We start from the raw sequence: 14,898 nt of genomic DNA, 5'->3' as shown, positions 1-14,898 counted from the left end.
TCCCATTTCTGAACAACAGGAAGCAACCATGTCCCTTTCAGCAAGAATCCTTACCATGCAGTACAATGTCTGGCATAGAGTAGATGACTGATAAAACTTTGATAATTAACTGGATGATAGAATACTCAAACCCTCAGCTCTCTCTTGAAGCCTGTGCTTCAACTTCATTCTCTCCTTGTTCTGATCACCTATGGCAAAACTGTAGGCTTTGAACAGTTACTGTGTTCTGAGGGTTTCACAAGACATTTTACATATATCATTTGTCCCTCAGCCAAATCTTATAAGGTTAGAATTTCTTTCATCGTATGCATGACTGTCCTCCGCTCCTGCTAAAAAATATATACATTACTTTACATGACAACTTTGCACAGCCAATTAAACAGAAGCACAGCACAAATAGAAAATGCTATATTAATGCAGATGCCATCCAAGTTTCTGATGAACATTTCTGAAAAATTACAAATATTTTATGCTGTCAGTTATGACCTTTTAGCACCATTAAATTTAAGATACAAATGTAATTATTTGGGGGGAGTAGAACTAAATAAATCATTAACGCTGATTTATAATACAGTTTACTCCCAGAACTATCATCCATAAGTCTATCTCAAAAGTATAATGCTTTCAGCATTTATTATACAAATTATTTTTTCATATCTATTCATAGTTTAATTATATTTACACACCTAAATGACTATAAACTGAATTAAAAATCATTAGGAAGAATTGATTGTTTCATTTTAATATTTTCATAAATATATCTGTGAAGTTGTTATATGCTGTATATATTATCCCATAATAAAATAAACTCCTGAAAATTAAATTTAATTTGATTAGGGTAATTTCCTGTGATAATATTATTTAATAATAAAGCAATTATCACATTTTTTCAAGATTACTGGCAGGTCTAATTCATGCTTAGTTATTGTTTGCTTACTTTTAATTGGATCACAGAATGTCTTTTCTATTGGAGGATATTGTTCTTTTCTCTAATCAGCTTCATCTTTAATAGAAGAAGTCAGATTTCCTGCATATTGCCCCAACAAGATTTTAAGCAACTTTAACCCCATAAGCAATAATTACTGTGCCACTTATATATGGGGAGCCATGAAATAAATAATAGACCATATTGTAGTATAAGACCATCCCAGTTTCCACTATAATTTCTTAGAATAAAGGTGTTTAATATGGGTTAATTTCTTTTAATTAAGTCAGAACTTATGATTCTTGAAAGAATTATTAGTCAATTTTTACATAATGATTGATCGTAGAAGGGAAGACACTGCACATCATAATATGTTACTTCTCCAAAGAAGGATATTTTGTTTACACATTATAGAAGGTGCACCAGAGGCCCACAGGAATTAAGGTGCATCCTAGAATTGGCCACACAGTAAAGAACTAGTATCCTTAGTTACTAGTTTTAGGTTAAAATTTTCCTGCTGCTCTATGTAAATATGTTAGCAGATATGCTTGTTCCCTTCCATTTGTTTCTAGAGCGAGAAAGAGACTTCCGATTTTTACGGAAGAATATTTGAATGAATGTTTCCTCCCTCCAGCTCCCCGTTTCCTTCTTTCCTTGTAGCAATCAATAAATCCAAGGAGGTAGCTTTAGCAATGCATTTATCAGATGCGTGAAACAATTCACTATGTTTGTCTCTGCCACACTCTCCAGTCCTGCTTTACAGTAATGTCGAGATCCATTCCATTTGGCTAGTTAATTCTACCAATTTGTTATTGAGGAGAGAAGGAGTGTATAATCCAGTGGCCTCATGTTTCTGAGAGTTGGGAAATTCTTCGCTATTAACTGGTCCCTCCCACCCCACATCAGATGGCATCACGTTTCCCAGTCTTTGTGACATCACGACACACACGCACAACTGCATTCTTTGGCGCGGGGGTAGGCACAGCAGGCTGCCTGGCAGCAGTTAGAAAGAGAACTGGCGGCCCTAGATGTCTATCATTTCCTCTCAGGCGTCAGACAATCTCTTAGTGAATGCTTATTAAACATGATGCAAGGTGTTCTTGTTTTCTTTTTTAAATTTCTTCTTTACCTCCTTAGTACAGCTGCCAATGACTGGTAATCCTAAGGGAAAGGTACTCTAATTGCATGAACCCTAACAGCTGTAGAGACCTAGAGTCCAGCCTATTGCAACATTAGCACCAGTGGAGGCCAGTCTTACTTAACCGGTATTTTGATATGCCAATTATAAGTATTCTTACATCTTCCTTGGAACACATTTTTATTAGACAACTAGAGAAAGGCAGAATGTTGCAGAAAAATTGTAATAGAATTTTGTAAAATTAATGTGACACTCTTTGGTAAATAGTAATAGTAAAATAAACATTAATGACAATATTTGAATGAAGAGCACAGTTGAGAAGCATTTTTATGATGCATATTCAGTAGAATATAGTTAGATCATTCTCAAAATCCTGTTATCAGGGGCTTTGCAGGCTGAGGGAAGCTGTTGAGGACCATACACAGCCACAATATCATTCATGACCGCTGGATTCGTTTGCCACGGAGATAAAACCGATTGTATGGAAATACAGAAAAAATTACCACCGACTCATTTTCATTTCTTCTCTCCTGTGTATTGCAACATTTTATCAGATAGTGAAGTGAAATAAATGAACAGAAATGTTATATCCCTACATTAGGAATTCTTCATCAAATTTACTTTCTAATATTTCTCACCCTGTCAACCTCCCTAATGTCCCCAAGGGCAAGTTCAATATTTAAAGATGGAAAGATTGAGGATATTTTGGCAGATGACAAAAAATATGTGATTGATTCCCACTGGGATATTTGTTCTGTATTCTATTTCACGTTTCTAGAAGGAAAGTGCCTCGACATAATAAAGGCCATAGATGACAACCCCACAGCTCCTTGTTTTACCTGACCTACATTTACCACTGTTTGCTATAACATTTGTTTCCCCTGTTCCTAACATATGATATGACGACAGGCAGTGCCAAAGCACATAAAACCCAGAACACATGTAAAAGCAGATTTGGTTTCCTAAGTTACTCCACTGCATTCACTGAGTTGTCTCTGGTTATCTGTTTGAGTTGAAAGATGTTCCATTTCCAGGTGGTCCCTATAAGCAAATTGGATTTTTTTGTTAATGTGTATTAAGTCCCACATTCATCATTTTCTGCTATGTTTTAATTTTGAGTTATATGAGTATGTTAAAAATGGCTATACCACTGTTTAAGTAGAACAGACTAATTAAAAGATTGTTGCATTTACTTTGCCTCACAGTTCATCTGTATGGAAACTGCAGCTCTAATAATGAGGTCTGAGACCAAGTACAGAACAAAATGACACTTTTGAGCCAGGCTTATGCTGGTCTGTTGGCTTCCCTTTGCATTGTTGTTCTGACACCAAAATCGTTTCATTGTTCTAGTGGTGATGAGTAGGATTTATAAGTTTTTGCTTTCATTGTTGTTGATACAATTTTTGATCCATTATCTAGATAAACCAATCTAGGTAGACTTATAATCCAAGCCTAGAAGTTAAGTTTGTATATATATTATTGGAAAAGTTGATTAAAGTTTCTCTTACCTTTTTCAATTAATATACAAACACATAAATGAACACAGAATTTAAGCCATTATTCAAACTTACACATTTTAACTAAATTCATCATTGTTATATAGGCTTTTTAAATTGCCTATATATTCCAGTAATTTTTTAGTATTCTGGTATTTTTTAAAGTATAGTTGTTTATTAGAGTTATATTAAAATGCAGGTTTTTGATTGAGTAAATGACTTCATCAAAGTATCACAAAGAGTACCCTGGCTGAGCACCATTATCATGATGTCTATACAAGAATCAATATTTTGACACACCAACAGTTCGTTTTGTTCTTCCAACTTATCTTCATCCACAACGTTACTGGAGAAATCATACACTTGTAAAATTTATTCTTCCCTTTAATTCACTAATAATAAACTGAGACTAAATGCCATTATGGTCAAAGACACAAAGGAAAAATGTAGTCATTTACTGTTGAAAATTTCAGTTATTATCCTCAAAGGCGCAGAAGAGCACAAAGACAGCCAATATAAAGCAGTTATTTCCATGTGGGCTTTCAGAGGAGAGTGTGTGGAAATCAATACTATGAACACTGCACGTGTAGAAGTGGGTGGTGAAAGATATGATAAGAAATTTCTTAGCCATAAACTCCTCCTTTGTCTTGCCTTCCAAAGGACTTATATAAAAGGAATATTCTTTTTTTGGAACCTCAATTTGCCATTTTGCTGTCAAACAATAGCCATGGACAAACAAACGTTGAGATCTGATGTGTGAAAACGCAATGACAGCTGCGAAGAACTTGCTCCTGGAACTGGATGTAGGTGCTAACTCAGTGGTGTTACTAGCCTCCATTTACACTTTGGTGGTGCCTCCCTAGAACATATGTCCAGCATAAAGACAAACTCCCTGAAACATCCTTGGATCAACCTGAAGGTGGTGACACGTTTCAGGCTGAACAGATCTGCGAAGATGACATTTTCAGCAACAGGAAGAGTGCTGAGATTTGAAGAGCTAAGATGCGAAATCTCTGTTCTCGTGCTCTCGATACTGAAAGGACACAGAAGGTGCTGAAATATCCCAAGTGTCATCATTTCCTGGCGAGACTGGCACATAGGAGTGATTTTAGACACTCCGCTACAACACTTCTCTGGATGGAATCATGTTGGTATGGACCTAGGATACACGGTCTTTCTCATGTAAAAATTCTATTTGTCTTGTTAAAACCTATGTATCTTCTGAAGTGCAAAAGAAGGAAGTTTTCTAGCCAAAACGCACTCAAAGGTAGGCCAAGGATAAGCCAAGTAAAAGATTGCAGAATTATCCTTTTTCTATTCTTTTACACAACTTTCCTTTCCGAGGGTTCATTTCTGAGGCAAGCCACTTCCTTGAGATTTTGGCAGGAATTTCCCCCCAAAGTGCTGTGAACTTGAAAGAAACATGGGATTTATAGATATTTCAAAAGTACCCCAAACTCTCTGCCAGATCAAAAGTGTCTCTTCCCTTCCAATTTGATTTCCATTCAAATAGAAGGAACAACTACGCCAGAATACTGCAGGCTGAGTTACCTTTCTGCAACCAGTCCCTAAAAGTCTTTTCACTGTTACAGGTACAAACTATTTAATGCTACCAAGTAAGGATGCTCCACTTAGTGTTATGTTCCGTGAGAAGAATGCTGAATAGCCCTGAAAAAACGTTAGGAGGTTTTGAGAAATAGATGTGTTCGAATGCACTGTAAAGGACGTGGGTGCCGGTGATGCTTATCACAGATCTGAGAGAACACCATGTTATAATTCATTTTACAAATAAGAGAGAGAAAAAAACGATTCCACCTTCGAGAGAGGAATGGCTCAGCACTGAGCTCTCACGACTGAAGCATTGATTTTGTAGGGGAGTATACACGTCCAGTAGGTATGGAAACAGAAGACAATCTTTTCCCCCTCTTTTCTAGAACATGGGGCCTGTGGGCAAGTGGAAGAACTATCCACAGGCAGCATTTTCTCCCTCTTCTCTCCCACCCAGGCATCAGTGATGTGGCTGGAATGAAGTTCCAGCAAGTTTCAATTTCTGCTTTCAGAATTTGAAGTCATCTTAAAACACCCTGATTTAATTTCTTTTTCTTGTTAGCCTTTGGCCTTGGAATTAATTTGTTATCATTGTATCAGACAGAGGTCTAATACTTGTTTACATTATGGTATACGGTTTAAAAGAGCAAAGTCCCATGATGGTTAAACTTAAGAAGCTGACTTAATTTGGTATAAGATTAATAAAAAGGTAGCTGTTATTTTTCCTCTGCTCCTCAGATGACTTTCCCTTTCCCTTGCACAAGCAAAACACTCTCACAGTTGCCAGGAAAAAAAAACTATGAATAAAAAATTTCAAAAAAAAATGTTGGACTCTGAATAAAGGTAGCAAAAATGTCCAAACTCAGTCATGCTTCCTAAAGGTCCTTTCACACAACTGAATTGCTATGGATTTTTATATTCTTTGTAAACAGGACATAAAATGGCATAATGGTTCAATGAGTCCCATGCCTGAAATACGCATCTCTATTAAACTGACAAGTTTCATTTATTGGACACATTTGCAGGCTTCTGTGGACATTGGTGAATGTAGGAAAGGAATAAATACTCCACATTGCCCCATTTCTCTATCTGATATAATGACCATAGAAATTTGGACTTCTGAGGTGTAGTACAGGGTGCTAAAGAGTCTGTTCATCAAGTATCTAAAATATTAAAAAACAGAAAAAGATTTCTCACTACAAAGATGTTGCAAAATTTCTCACTGTTTTTCTTTACACGCCCCTCCCCTCTTGCACGTGAGTGTTTCTGGCACTGAGTTCTGTAGTGACCCAACAGGTAAACGAAGTATCTGCATAGACTCCAGTAAAACAGGAGGACCAGTGTAATAAAACCAATTAAAATAAGTTCATACATTATATTTTTAAAAATCACAAGCACTGTCATGAACCAGAAAAATAATATGTTTACTGGACTTCCTTATTCTTATTTTATTTTGGGGGTCATGTAATTTGAAGTGTATACGCAAGAGTATGATCTTAGTTCAATAATGCTTTAAGGATCTCTCTGATCATGTTTTATTTAAAGAAAAGTATAAGGATTGGCAAATGGTTGTGATATTAAAATGTATACACTCCCCTTGAATACCTGTTTTTTTCAGTCTTGGAGGGCAGAACATTTCCTGAAACTTTACTGGCTAAACAGATAAAATTTCCTTACTCTTTATGGACCAAATACTCCTGTAGGCTTATGTGAGTACAGAGAGAGAGAGAGAGAGAGAGAGAGAGAGAGAGAGAGAGAGAGAAAGAGCAGTTCGTATTAGCTGGCTCAGAGAGGAAGACTTAGAACTGGCATTAGAGAAAATGGTGGCCCTGGCTGATCAAGAATAAGTCAACTAAGTGAGGATTGCACACAGATCGTGGTCATTGTGGACGCTATGCGTTTAGCATGGTTATGCTCAATGGCTTTAGAATTTCCTCTCCAACAGTGAGCAGCAATCTGAAGAGATGTCCAGTGCTCCAAGCAGACTTGTATTCCCGTCAAACTTGTGGATAAGGTAAGTCTGCTTGCACATGGGGGCACCCAGTGAGAACGCAGCTGAGATAATCAAGCTTGGGGTCCCATTGGAGGCGGGCAGAGACTTTACAAGGAGGCATACAGACTAAGGAAATCGAACAGATCCAAAGACTGAAACCCTCTATGGGAGCAGAAAGCAGACACGATGAGAACAAGACAGTGACAACCTTGGACTGATGGAGCCGGTAATTCAGAGAGTAAATATTGTTGTATATTTTTCAGGTGGAGCTTTCTAGGACCCAAAGTTTCCAGGATATGTCCCTGGAAATAAGTGGCTCAATGAGACCGCTGTTGAAGTAAAAATAGATCCAGGATGAGCCAGTTACACGAATGGTGAACCGCCTGATTGTTGCGATAGTTGCGGTGGAGGTGAGGGCTGTGCATTGTGCTTCTAAAGCAAATTAGGCCAGTGACTCAAAGGAGAGTAGCTGGCTTTAGATTTGCTGTCATTTCTCTCTGCAACTGCTGTTTGACCTTCTCCACAAGACTCATTCTCCGTGGCAGTCATTCATGCTACTCGTCTAACATTTCTCTCTGCCCTGTGTGCACATAAGAAGATTGTACAACCTGACCCTCTTGAAAATCAAGACAGTGGATTTTACATGCACTTACATTTTTATTATTCCTATTAATTGTAATAATGGTGAGAGAAGATACTATTCATTGAGTGCTTGCCTATAAGACCTGCATTGAGGCAAGCCATTTAAGTGTATCCTTTTATGTAAGCCTTATAACAAAGAGCTCTTATTATCTCTGACACAGGTGAGAAAAAGAAGGCGTGTAATATTTATAACTTGAAAGCAGTGGAGCTATTTTGAACCCAGGCATCCTGACAACAGAGAATCTTAGGAATAAAAAGAGGCGTGACACCAAATTTTGTGTGTCAACAGGAGGGAGCTGTGGGTGCTCAGACATCCAGTTCAATGTGATTTCTGGGCGTGTCTGTTAAGATGTTTCTGTATGTGATTAGCACCTGCCTCTGTCGATTGAGTGAATCCGCAGGTTGAGTAAAGCAGTTCGCCCTCCCCAGTATGGGGTGGGGAGCATCATCTGATCCCTTACGGGCCTGAACAGAACGGAAAGGAGGAGTAAGGCAGGATTCACTCTCTGTCTGCTTCACTGTCTTTGACCTGGGGCATTAGTTTTCTCTTGCACTTGGACTGAAACTAAGACCATTTGATCTCTTGGTTCTCATGCCTTCAACCTCAGACAGAACCGTACAGCTCCAGCTCTCCCGGGTCTCCAGCTTGCTGACCGCACACAGTGGAACGTCTCATCCTCTATCGTTATGTGAGCCAGTTCTAATAATAAATCTCCTTGTATCTGATTGGTTCTGTTTCTCTAGAGAACTTGGACTGAAAAAAGGGGGTAACAGAATTTGGGGAGCTTTTTTCTCCCCAATATAGACCTTTATCCTTTCCTATTCTCCTACTCTTTTCTCCACGCAAATTCTAACAACATCCTCATTTCTTCTACTGAATTTCCGATATATCGATCAGTGGGCACTAACCAAGTAAAACTGTAATTTAATAAGAATACTTGAGATCTGATTTTTTTTCCAGCTTCAATGTAACATAGCCTGTAGGTTTCTGGGAAGTTTCTCAGAGTACAAGGGGCCTCATGTGGCTGATTCATCTACACACCTGCCTAAAAACAAGAATCCACACTAAATAAAATAAGTACATTTCTGGAAATTCAATACTAAACCATTCATTGAAATATCCTTATAAATAATGCCAAGTCAAGAACATTAAAAATAATTATGCATTTATATCCACCTTTCTATTATAGAAAAAACAAAAATGAAAGTACTGAAAAAATATCTAGTTTCCTTAAAATGTCCATATCCACTTACATTCTAATCACTCACACACTGGCACTTACTAGTGTGCTTGAATAATGTTATTTGCAACCAAGTAAGCATTTTTATAGCCCAGGCAATATATTTTTAACTAAATACTCGAATTAAGCACCATTATTGTGCACTATATTTTACTGATGTAAACGTTAAATGAAAGTAGGATTTAAAAACATATATCAAAACATGAAAGCAAGATGAGTGCCTTTAAATGTTGTTTCCTAGTCTCGTGCATCAGAAACAGAAAGAAAACAAATGATGAAACTTAGTTTAATGCTTATTTTACAGTTACTAGAACAACACACTCAATGTGTGTTTATGGGATTTCTGATCCAGGTCACATTACTGAGAAATAAATGGCCTGTCACTGGGGTTCACCTTTAGAATACAGAAACACCTCATGTAATAGCGCTTCACTTCACTGCAGTTAGCCGGTAATGAGCTTTCCTTCACCAGGTGGAGGTGTGTGGCAACCCCGAGCGAGCGCAAGTCTAAAAGGTGCCATTCCTTCAACAACGTTTCCTCGCTGCCTGTGTCCGTGTCACATTTTGGTAATGCCTACAATATTCAGACGTTTCCACTATTATTATGTTTTCATGGTGATGTGCGATCGGTGACCTTTAACGTTACCATTATACCTGTTTGGGGGCGTCAGAAACCAACCCCACATATGTACAATGAGACTGATGTTGTTTTCATGCCTGATGACGCAGCATTCGTTCTGCGGCCCATGAATCGAGGAGTAGTTTTGAATTTTGAGTATTATATAAGGAATATATTTTGTCAGGCTATATTGCTGCCACACATAGAATCCTATGGATCTGGTCAAAGTGAATTGAAAACTTTCTACAGGAACAAGTATAAGGGACACATGGACAAAAACTAGGGGGGATGGAAATGGGAGGGAGGTGGGGAGGGCTGGGTGGGTTGGCAGCGATGGGGGTAAAAGACAAAAAACTGTCCTTGAACAACAATTAAAATTAAAAAATGTTAAAATAAAAAACAATTAGCCCTGGCTGGCATAGCTCAGTGGGTTGAGCTTGGGCTGCGAACCAAAGTATCGCAGGTTCAATTCCCAGTCAGGGCACATGCCTGGGTTGCAGGCCATGGCCCCCAGCAACTGCACATTGATGTTTCTCTCTCTCTCTCTTTCCCCCTCCCTTCCCTCTCTAAAAAATAAATAAATAAAATCTTAAAAAAAACAATTATAAAAACAAAACTTTCTGGAAAAGAATCACCATTCTATATGCCATTAAAAATTTGTGATTCATGTGAAGAGGTCAAACTATCAATATTAATGGGAATTCAGAAGATGTTGATTCCAGCACGCATGGATGATTTTCGGGGGTCAAACCTTCGGCGGAGTAAGTAACTGCAGATGTAGTGGAAAGAACAAGAGAACCAGAATTCGAAGTGGAGCCTGAAGATGTGAGTGAGTTGTTACAATCTCATGTCAAAACTTTAAAGGATGATGAGTTGCTTCTTCTGGATGGGCAAAAAAAAGTGGTTTTTTAAGATGGAAACTACTCATGGTAAAGATTTTGCAAAGCTTGTTGAAATGAAAACAAAGGTTTTTAGAGTATTTCATAACTTAGTCAATAAAGCAATGTTGGGGTTTGATTCCAATTTTGAAAGAAGTTCTACTGTGGGTAAATGCTAACAAACAGCATTGCATACAGAGAGAAATCGCTAGGAAAGGAAAAGTCAATTGATGCAGCAAATGCCATGGCTGTCTTATGTTAAGAACTTGCCACAGTCACCGTGAACTTCAGCAGCCACTGCCCTGATCAGTCAGCAGCCATCAACATTGAGGCACACCCCCCACCAGCAAAAAGATTAGGATCTGCCAAAGGCTCAGAAGACTATTAGCATTTTGAAGCAATAAACTATCTTTTAATTAAGGTATATATATTGTTTTAGACATAATGCTATTGTATACTTAATAGACTACAGTATAGTGTAAATATAACATTTATATTTACTAGGAAACGGAAACATTTGTGTGACGTGCTTAATCGTGATATTTCCCTCATTGCCATGGTCTGGAATCGAACCCTCAGCATCTCAGAGGTGAGCCTGCAATCGCTGTTTTTTATTAGAAGCAATAAGGAACTGTGGGCTAAAGTGAGATCACCTTTCATCTTTTGCAAATCTTAAGGGACTGTGTTTCCAAGACCATCAAACGTAAATGATTGATGTGATGTGACAAATTACAAGTAGTTTTTAATGGGTTGGTTTGGACACGTTGGGAATTGCATTTTTCTTTGCCTTATTCATTTTCCTTCTTGACAATGCTTTTTGACATTCAGATTCTGCTACCCAGCACACTGTGGGTGTTGGAGGTACATAATTAAATTTATCTCGATGATTTTTTTTTGCATAAAAAGCTAATATGAAGCTCCATAAATCTCCCTCTGATGTGCAAATACATGAAGAGCACTCAAGGAGAGAAGCATAATTGAATAACAACCTTGAAGTGTACATCCTACCATGGTTCTTACCTGGTCACGTAGATCTCCCTGAGTAAGTGTTACAGGAATGTTTTGCAAGCTGACCCAACAGCAGAGGCTGCAAAAAGGGGGAAAAAAATCCTTCACTTAACTTGCAGTTTTTCACTCTGTGTTATTCTGTATGAAATGTTACTACCTGAGTTTTTTCTATCCATTGTAAAATTGCAGTTATTGAAATATCATCATTTTATGAATGTCTGTATGTGTGTATGCATATGTATACAAATAGGTACACAAATGTAATTGGAAAGAATGGAAATAATAAAAACCAATAAACCAGAGTTTATTCACATGCTCATTCAAGTAATAGTTATTCAAACATTGTACTAAGTGCTTTGGAAGTATTTCTTTAAACATTAGTTTATATTCTAAGTAGTGGGAGGAAGGCTCTAAAATAAAGAATTATATAAAAGTCTCTAATTACCATTATGGCAAGTGCACAACAGAGGTACTATGTGCTGTGAGAATACAGACTGAAGACTCAAAACTAGTCATATGAGGGAAGATGTTGAGAATAAGTAGGTTTAGCTATGAAACTGATATTTAAGTTGCAACCTGGAGTATGAATTACAAGGTAGAGAGGATTACCAAGCCATATCCATCCAAATATATGCATCCCTTGGATTATAAATTCAGAAATCTCTGAAGGATATGCCTCAGTGGGAAAGACTGCATAATGAATGAAAGGCATCAAGTCTGTGAATATTTTACAACATCCCAACCGGCACTACAAATGAAATATTATTTTGCAACTAAAAACTGAGACCAAAAATGATTTTGAGAAGAAAATTGTTGGTTGCTTCTATTTCTCTGTTGCACCTCCTGTTTTCTCCATAAATTCTTTTCCTGTTCTGACCCCCAAAGAGTCCTGAAAAAGGGTTATGAAATAGTCAGAGAAGCAGTATTTGAGAAAAAGGCAAATAATAAACAGCAGACCAGACTATTATACATTTGTTGCAGACGTAACTCTCTCTTGACAAACTCTGGCATGCAGGAAATGAGACTTACTCCTTCCTGATGCTTCAGCAATCGGGCCCTACTCTGTGCCAAGGCGTGGACTGAGCACAGGGCTTCCATTCTCAGGCATCAGCACCCAGAACTGACCGTGACACTCCACTGTCCCTGCCTACCTGGCCCTGTGAGCTCTAGTGGTGGATCTCTGTGGCTGCTGAGCTGTTCCTGCTCCAGATGTGTGCGTGTGGTCCCATCGGCCTGACCTACCGCACTGCCATTCCCGTCCTGGAGCCTCACCTCCTCGGTGGTGCAGCCGGGGACACGGCCCTGCTCCCTCTTCTTTGCAGACCTGCACACAGAGCAGCCATGAGCGGGTAGGTCAAACATATCCGATTAGCTAAAATTAAATACAATAAATCTGATAATATCAAGATTTGGTGCAAAGGAGACAAGAATTTTTATGTGAAAGTGCCGAGGAATTGATGTATTGGTAAATCCACTTTGGAAAACATTTTTGCAATATCCCTTAAGAGTGAACATGCACGGGCATAAAATCCTTCAAGGGTATTCATACATGGTTAATAAGAGACGTGTGAAAGGATGTGCATTATAACATTAATTGTAATCTGAAGAATCACAAACAATCTAACTGAAATGTTTATCTACAATCCAAATATAAAATCGAATTTTGGTATATACAACAAGTCTAGAGAGCAATATTAGTGAAAGAAAGCAATGGCAGGTTGATATAGTATAACAACATTTCTATAAATTAAAAACATAAAAATTCTCTACTGTACATATATACACATAAAAATACAAAAACTTTAAAGGTATATACCATATTTATGACCTTAGTTTACTCTCTCCTGTGAGTAGAGAAGAATATAGGAGGAAACAAACAGAACTTACACTTGATTGATCTGGAATTTTCTATTTCCAAAGCATTTTACTGAAAGAGAAAAAAGCATGGTTATGTTTCTAGTTCCTGTGCGAGATAACGGAATGCTAGGTAACTGCTCTCTATACATTTTTGCACTTCAAAAAGCTCTTCAAAATAAAATAACTATCCAAGAGTTGGTTCTTCCCAAATTGATCTATAGATTCAGTGCAATCCCAATAAGAATCCCACCATGTTATTTATGGATATCGACAAACTGATGCTGAAGTTTATCTGGAGAGTCAAAAGATCCATAATATCCAATACAATACTGAAGAAGATGAACGAAGTTGGAAGACTGATGACACCTGACTTCACAATGCACTATAAAACTGAAGTAATCAAGACAGTGTGCTTGGTGAACGAACAGACCAACAGATCGATGGGACAGAATAGAGCCCAGAATAGACCCCCATAAATACAATCAACTGTTGTATGACAGAGGGTCAAAGACAATACAGTGAAACAATGCCAGTCTCTTCAACAAATGGTGCTGGAACAACCAAACATTTACACGCATGCATGCATGTAAAAAAAAAATCTAGACGGAGACCTTGCACCAGTCACAAAAATTAAATCAGAATGGATCACAGACCTAAATGTAAAACGCAAAACTATAAAACCCTAGAAGATAACAGAGAAGAAAACCTAATGACCTTGGGTATGGTGATACCTTTTTAGATACAACTTTAAAGATATAATCCATGAAATAAACAATTGATAAAATGGACTTTATTCAAATTAAAAACTTCTGCCACACAAAAGACAATGTCAAGGGAATAAAAAACGTCACAGACAGGGAAAAAACACTTGCAAAAGATACATCTAATAAAAGACTGTTACCCAAAATGCACAAAGATCTTCTAAAACTCAAAAATAAGAAAACCAACAACCCTACTAAAAATGGGCCAAAGACCTTAACGGACATCTTGGCAAAGAAGTCACACAGATGGAAAATAAGCATATGAAAAAATGGCCACTAGATACTTAAAAGAGGCTCCAGCCACTAATCAGAGAAATGCAAATTAAAACCACAAGGAGATACCACCTCATGCCTGCCAGAATGGCCATCATCAATAAATCAACAAACAAATGTTGGTGAGGATGGGGAGAAAAGGGAACCCTCACGCACTGTTGGTGGGAATGCAGACTGGTGCAGAGACGGTGGAAAACAGTATGGAGTTCCTTCAAAGAATTAAAAAATGGAACTGCCTAATGAGGCAGTGATTCCAGTTGCAGGAGTATATCTGAGGAAACCAAAAATGCTAATTTGAAAGAATATATGCACCCCTGTGTTCTCTGCAGCAGTATTTAGAATAGCCAAGATCTGAAAGGAGCCCAAGTTCCCAACAGTGGATGAGTGGATAAAAAAGGCTGTGGTACATTTATGCAATGGAATACTATGTGGTCATAAAGAAGAAGAAAGTTTTATTTTTTGTGACAACATTAATGGGCCTGGAGAACATTATGGTAAGTGAATAAGCTAGTCAGAGAA

General features: G+C 37.8%; 1 protein-coding gene across 1 annotated transcript in view; it reads right to left on the bottom strand.

The window, feature by feature from the left end:
* Window positions 1-11,532, bottom strand: part of GABRB2 (gamma-aminobutyric acid type A receptor subunit beta2) — a 246,346-nt gene extending 234,814 nt beyond the window's left edge. The window contains exon 1 of the mRNA XM_045827857.1: window positions 11,501-11,532. The gene's annotated coding sequence lies outside the window, so the exon portion shown is untranslated. The remainder of the gene's footprint in view (window positions 1-11,500) is intronic.
* Between the last annotated feature and the right edge of the window lie 3,366 nt (window positions 11,533-14,898).

Source organism: Phyllostomus hastatus, unplaced genomic scaffold, assembly GCF_019186645.2.
Source record: "Phyllostomus hastatus isolate PE091 unplaced genomic scaffold, TTU_PhHast_1.1 phas_contig_150, whole genome shotgun sequence".
Classification (NCBI taxonomy): Eukaryota; Metazoa; Chordata; class Mammalia; order Chiroptera; family Phyllostomidae; genus Phyllostomus; species Phyllostomus hastatus.
Note: the sequence above shows the minus strand (reverse complement) of the source record. Positions and strands in the feature narration are given on the sequence as shown.